Here is a 7,680-nt window from a genome sequence, read left to right as displayed (position 1 = left end):
ATAAGGATCAGTGATATGCCAAATCACACTGGAGACTGAGGCAGAAGAAAAATGTATATGCCTATACACATTTTTATGTAATTTTTAATGCTTAATTTTTTCCAGAATATTAAAATACATGTATTTTAATGTATGAAATTTAAATTTAATTTAAATGTAAGAAAATACATTTAAAAGTTGAAAAAAGTCATATAGAATTAACTTCATTAAAAATTCACTAAACTTGTTTAATTTATTGAATCAGTTAATTCATATAATTAACTTTATTAAAATTATTTAAGATCATTACTTGGTCAAGAGAAATTCTCAAACATAGCAATTCTTTCAAAGGAAAATGAAACAAGCAAAGTAGATTTTGAAAATAGTATTGATAATTTTACTTCCCTTAAAGCCAAGAAAGTAAACATACAATATCTTGTTATTGGTACAAATAAAATATTTAAACTTAAAACGATATTGTATTTTTTATTTTCTTTCTTTTTTTTATGACAACCTAAGCCTCAATATTTTTGCATGTGGGCAACTAGTTCAATATTTTTAAAGCATTTTGAGGGCCAAATCAAGCATATCTATCCACTTGCCACAGACAGCTATTCATCCTCAAATCTGTGACTTCTGATCTATTTGTTTCTAAAGATGAAATAATGTTTTATTCTTATTTATCTTCTCAATTAAATCATAAGTAAGTCTCTTGACCTAACTTACACGCCATATCCTATCACAGAGAAAATGCTTAGAAAATCCTCTATTTATTGCTGATTGACAGAAAACTTTGTAGTCATTCCCTTCACCCTTGTACACACAATCTGATCTACACTCAGATTCTAAGGACATGTTTGGCAAGACATTCCATATCAAGTCAGTATGACCAAGATAGTGTCCTTAATCTCGAGCCAGACTCATGCCCATAGAAAATGGCAAGGAAACACATCCTTGAACAGTCAAGACTGAACCTTAGTCCAAGCAATGTGCCAAGAGCTTCTCAAATTGCAACAATCTGCAAGTTAGAGCACTTCACAATCCTCCAGCAGAAGGTTAAGTGTAAGGAGAGGAGGTCCCCAACTCCATCTCTTCTAGGAATTCAATCTCTATTGTAGGATAGTTGAAGCACCTTCTGTTTCATTTCCAGCCTTGTTTGTTTAGCCTCAAAGTCAAGCTTTTCTTTGTCCTCACCTATATCCACTTCCAGGGAAATGAGCCCTGGATCCAGGGATCAGAATGCTTGAATTCACACTTGAGTTTGACCCCATGGAGCCTTGCCCAACATTGTGAATCTCCCTTATCCTCTTTTTTGTCATCTTTCAAGTCTGAGGGATCACGATAATGATTTTGTCACATTGGTACAGGTTCAGTGTCATTTGGATGTGAAGAGCACAGATTCTGAAGTCAAACATGAATTTGAGTCTCAGATGTGCAACTTACTAGCCATCTAACCTAAAGAAAGTTACTTCACATTGCTGAAACTTAGATTTCACACCTGTAAAAACTGGGGATAATAATAGCTCCAATCTCCTGCATCGTTCCAAGGATTCTCACGTGGAAAATATTGAAGTAAAAATCCTACCAACAAAGAGAAGCCTCATCAAATGTACAAGGAAATGAAGAAAACTGACGTCTTTTGAGTAAGCCTAACAGAGTACATGCATATATGTAGCCTACAATCGACAGCAAAGTCAGAATAAAACTTCACACAGTTTAAACAGCAAAGCAGGTACAAAATTCACTTTAGACTCGAGGCAGCCCTTTGTTTAGTTAATTGACTTCCTCTGTAAGAATAATAAAACTTCTCTTATCTCCTGGAAAAAACAAACAGTTACACCTTGAGATAGGCTCCCAGAGATACCTTTTCACATTTCAAGGGGGAATGAGGCTCATGACCTTGAACGCAACTCTGCATTGCAAAACTGAAGACTGGGCATTTCCGGTCCCTGGAGAGATTATTCTCCATTGCTAAGGTTAGAGAAAGGACTCAGCTCAGGCTCACCATGGGCCCTAAAGAGACATTCTAAGAAGGGGAAAAGAGAAAAATACTCTCTTTCTTCTTTACTCATCTTTATCACCCTTACAAAACTCCTTTCCCCTAAATTATAGAGATGGGGAATAATTTACTAGGTATGAAAATTGTTGATAAACTCTAATGTGTGTATATACATATATGTTTTTTAATTAAATATTATTATTTGGCTATTTTAGTCTGCCATCCATTTTGTTTCTTCTCCAAGATTGCAGGATCACATGAAGAAAATTTCCCTGTGGGATCTACTTTCTGTTGCAAAGGTACTTTCCTCTGAGATTACCACAGCCATCCTGCCTCCCATACTGCCTACTAAGAAAATGAGTCTAGGCAAAATTACACCTATGGAAGGGCAGCACATAACTCCACAATGGCGTGCTAAGATTCTGTACACAACACAGACCTAAAAGTCACTACATGTATAATATAGACACATATATGTATATATATATAATATTTATTTATATATGTGTATTACTAAATATATATAACTATATATAAGCTATAAATATGTGCGTATGCATATGTATGTATATGTATATGATTGTATATATCTGTGTGCATATAGACACACACGTATGTTTAATCGAAAAAAGATATAGCTGACTTAATTCCCGTATAAAGTTTTCATATCCGTTGCAGGTGTTTAAAAAACCAAAAGAGAATTTTTTGGCGTAATAAACCAAGCACTTCATAAACAATTTAATGGATGTTTTTGAACACTCTCTACACAGAGAGGAGGGAAAGGAAGAGCTTCACAACGGGACACATGGTTCACCTGGAGGAGTGGCAGCAGTATCTAACCAAAGGAGAGAGAGATTCTGAGTGGGAGGGAGAGAAGTAAAACCTCAGACGCTTCATTCCTGGAAGGCAGAGTCTCACCTGATCCCTGAGGCCGCTGTGTAAGGATTTCAAAAGTTCTCCCTCCCTCCCGCATGCAGCTCCCAATGAGCTCTGAGAAGGCTGCCAGGCTGCAGTTAACATCTCACTTAACAGTAGGTGCCATCCTGCTGAGAGGGCTTCTCCAGAAGGATAGGCAGTCTGATTGTCCATCTGACCCTTCTTTAACCTCCCCACCAACCGCAACTTCTATCCCTGGAGAACTCTCCAAGGTTATGAAGACTTGAAGTCTGCAGTCTACGAAGAGTCACTCAGATTGACAGCTAAACTCTCTGATGAGATAAAAGGTAAATTCCCAAATATGCCTTACTTTTCACTACTGCATCCAGCTGTGTAACTGGAGCAGAGTGGGGGTTGAGTGAAAATTTGTTGAATTATTGACTGGCTGAATCACTTTTAACAACCCAATGAACCCAAATAGGTAACTAAATGAGCTATTTTTGGCACTTAAAGAAAACACAAAACCAATAGTAAAGCTTTTTTTAGGCCAATATCTTTCTCATCAAGGGAACATTCTTGGGAAACAAAACAAGATAGAGGTAGGGAACACTGGTCTTTGTGTATTAGCCAGACTTGCTGATATTTATCCTAGTAGAAAGAAATATAAAAAAAAATTTCCTTAATACCTCCATTCTTCCAGATATCTCCATAAGTACAGCTCCTTAAGGATTTTTGTCTGGAGAGTTGTAATGGCTACATTGCGTGCCCACTATATATTGTATATATGGCTTGTCTTATTTGATGTCTAAACTACTTGATGAGGTTGATATTATCATAATCCCTATTTTATGATCAAGAGGAAACCAGCCTCAAGAGGTTAAATAACCCACCTAAAGTAATTCAGTTAATAAGTTAGGGAAACAGAAGCCCACCTCAGTTCATATGATTCAGAGCCTATGTACCTAACCAGTATCACACGTAGATATTAATTCATAATTAAAAACACAGGTAGGTACTACCCAGCCACCTACACATTAGGGACTGGAAAAACATAACAACTGCCAAAGCGGAGAATCAGAGATGGTGTATGCTTTAGTTTGAGCAAAGATTTAATCGGGAAAGTATGAGACTCCTATATCTAAAAAACTTAAGACAGAAAAGTGACTGTCTTTCTGAATTTTAGAGGAGGCATTTTTTTCCTAGAGAGTGTCTGTTTGAGTGCTCTCAACTTATGTTTGACAAAACTGGTGCCCAGACACCTGAAGAAACATGCATAATCATTCAGCAAGTCAGTAGAAGATCCAGAGTGGAAGCTCAGGTATATTTCTACTCTTCATCTGCAATTCCCTTCATGATACTAGCTATTTGATTTCCCTTTAGAATGGCTTGATCATAGCCTGTTTGGAGGAGGAAATCCTTGCTGATTGTGCTGACTACTGGCTGGCCATGTGCAGCCACAAAGATTTTGTTTCTCTGATCTAATAATATTTTTTAATAGAAAGATAAAAATCTCTTTCCTAGGAGCACTAAGAGAAATATATTCTTAATTATCTCAAACTCATAATTGATGACATGGGAAAATGACTGGCAGCACTGTGCAACCGAGTCTTTAATATGAAGGATTTCAGATTGAATCCTGTAATTAATTTGGCATTTGGTTCAGGGTGATGGTTTCCTGGAATTAAACAAATAACAAAAAACATACTAGTACCTTTCTTCCTCGATGCCATCAAATCTATATGTGAAGTTAGGGAGAAAATCAAACAAAACATTTCTCTTTTCGTAATGTCGCAAATATTTCCCAGAAATAATTGTAAACATTAGAGTTCAATGGAGTATGTGGCCTTTTTTATCAGGTTGTCATAGGCCGTTAGTCAAATAAACTGCTAAATTGATTCTGTTTTCCAATAGCTCCCAATGCCTTTATCTGCACATAGTTCTGGTTATCTCTTCCACAGCATGTTTCTCACATACACTCTTATCTCCACTTGTGCTACCTGCCTCCAAAAGAAACAGTTTTCCACTCCCCAATGAGAATTCAGTTCTGAGACCCCTAATGTTGGATCTCGAGACTCTGGAGATGAAGAAAGCAAATGCCAGGTTAAAGCTTGGCAGTTCTTAAAAGGTGATAATCAAAACGTGACCATTGGAAAAATGTTATCAAGATCTAATCCTTTGAGGAGGGGGGAATAAAAGAAGGATAAAAAAAACTGAATGAATTAGGGCAAACACCTAAAAGATAAAATTCCATTCTTGATTCTTCTACTCTGAATTCAGCACCAGCATACACAGCATGTTTTAGCATTTTCTTTCTCTCCACCTAGACTCGTTGAAACCCCAGAAGTGAAAAACTCAAAGGATATGTACTCCAAAAACCCTCTTGAAATTCATCTATCAAATCACCATGCAATTGTTCAGCCCATTGAAGAACTCTAGAAATAACTCCAGAAATATATATATTATTTTCAGCTAGGTATCATTTTTCATGTAGCGAATTAACAAAACTATTTTTCATGGATGATACCCAAAGCACATACAAATGCAATAAAATTGTCACTCCCATTCTCTGCTGGCAACATCATAAATTATCAACTTTCAAGAAAACACTATGATAAGGCATATATTATGTGATAATCTTTGACCCAGTAAATACATTTCTTAGAATTATCATAAATACATTTTTAAAAGTTATAAACACAAAAATAGCAGCTACATGATTGATTTTAACTGAGTTACTTTTCTAACAGTAGGATAATAGCTGCATCTATCAACATTACGTTGACACAATTGAATATCATGCGGTAACTGTAAACTACAGTGGGAAATATATAGCATCTTGGAATTTGCTTGTAATATATTGTTAATTTGAAAGAGCAGGATACTGTATCAGCCAGGGTGTTAGCTGCAATCAGTGATACAAACTCTGGCTAATTTCTGCATATAAGGAATTTATTTAAACAACATTAGTCAGTGGGAAAACAAGGCTGAAAGCTACACAGTCAGGAATGTGAGAGACTTAGTCCAAGGAAGATGCTACACTGTAGTCTCTGGGCACAAAGATCTCACCTGTAGTGCTGGCAGTGCCAATGCTGGGGTCTCACCGCAAGCCTGGAATCAGCTCCACTGCTCCTTAGGAAATTAGATGTAGCTGTCTGACACCTCCACTGTCACCCCTACTGGGTGGGATCTTGTGCAGCCCCTGCAACCTTAATCACCAGTTTCTGATTCAGGCCGAGGTGAGGGTGTCTGATTGCTCCTGGGCAGCCTCTTGGGTTCAGAGGATGTCATGAAAGCAAGGATGTGGCATTGCAACTATGACAGTGGGAGTTCTGTCTGATAACGAATTTTCCAAAGACAAGGGTTAGATGACTGGTGTTAAGAAACAATGACAAATATCCACCAGAGACACAAAATTACATTTTGCTATGGTTAAACCCAGTAAAACAGGTTCTAAGTAGTTTCGCCATAGCATCTTTGCCATAGACATCTTTGCCGCAAGCATTTTCGTGGCATAACTAATTGGCTCTAAGGCAATTTTGCCATGAAAGATTAAAAAAAAATAACTGGTTGACAGTTTTTCTATTTTTTATGGGGTTTTTTGTTTAGTTTCATTTCTCCATTGACAAAGTTCTTGCAGTTACTCCCATTTTTATGTGACATAAATCTTAGCTAGCCCTCATAACGGTCTAAACAGTAATGAGTAGATGTGGTGGTGGTGGTCTTAAAATAGTTGGCATTTCTTCCCATTAGCAATGCTTTATTGACGGCTTTCTCGAGCTGATGAGTGACGATGATTTACCCCAAGAGTTGGTTTCTTCTTTTGAAACAAGCTGTACTGGAGGAGAAGAAGAGAGCCGAGGGCCTCTTCTTTGAGGACAGAGTTGAACCCACTTTTCCCATAGAATGAAGACAAGTACTTAGATAGGTACAATCCACAAAAAAAAAAAAAAAAAAAAATCAGTTATTTGTGTAGTGTTGTCATTAATCTACATGCGCACATTTTAAATATATTCAACTATTTTGTATTTCACAAAGTCTTTTTAATTTTGTTATTCGTCTTTTCATTTCATTATGTCCTTCTAATTAATTTCTCTCTTTTATGTTTCTTGAGTTTGTCTTTCACAATAAAATTGTCTTACAGCCAATTAGTTATGCAGCAATGTCCGCAGCAAAGATGCAAAACTACTGGACATGAGTCATTGGAGAAAGACTGGAAAGACCTCAGTCTTGGGTTCATACATTGAACAGTACTTGGATTCATACATTGAAATTTGGGTGATTTTTTTTCTATTTACCAATATTCTATATCTTTCTATGTTATTAAGATACCCAAAATTTGGGGGCACTGTTTCTTCTGTTGAGCTGATCATCAAGCTTCTGATGTTGAGATGTGTATTTCTTTGAAATCTAAATATACCTTCTCTTATAGCACCTTGAGTAGGGCTCTGCACATATTGGACACTTACTAAATATTTACTAAGTGATGCACAAAGGAAAAATAGGAGAGATGGGGGAAGAAATTACTACATTAAAGAAGAAATAAATATGAGCGAATGATTCTACAGAGAATTAATAAAAAATCTCCCAAGAGCTCAGAGATAGTTTCTTCCGCTTCCTCCTCATCTACTTCATTACCATCATCATCATCACCATCATCACCATTATGATATTATCTGTTTCATAAAGAATCTGACAGAATCAAGTCTGCCTATCCATCTCAATTAAGATTTTTTTCTAATTAGTAACATAACAAAAATAACTATAAATCTGAGAAAATGTTCCCAGAATCAAGGCAAAGTAATATTAATCAAAATCTTAAAAATGTG

This window comes from Equus caballus, chromosome 1 (genome assembly GCF_041296265.1).
Source record: "Equus caballus isolate H_3958 breed thoroughbred chromosome 1, TB-T2T, whole genome shotgun sequence".
In the NCBI taxonomy this organism is placed as follows: Eukaryota; Metazoa; Chordata; class Mammalia; order Perissodactyla; family Equidae; genus Equus; species Equus caballus.
The sequence above is the reverse complement of the archived record's forward strand: the minus strand, read 5'-3'. Positions refer to the sequence as shown.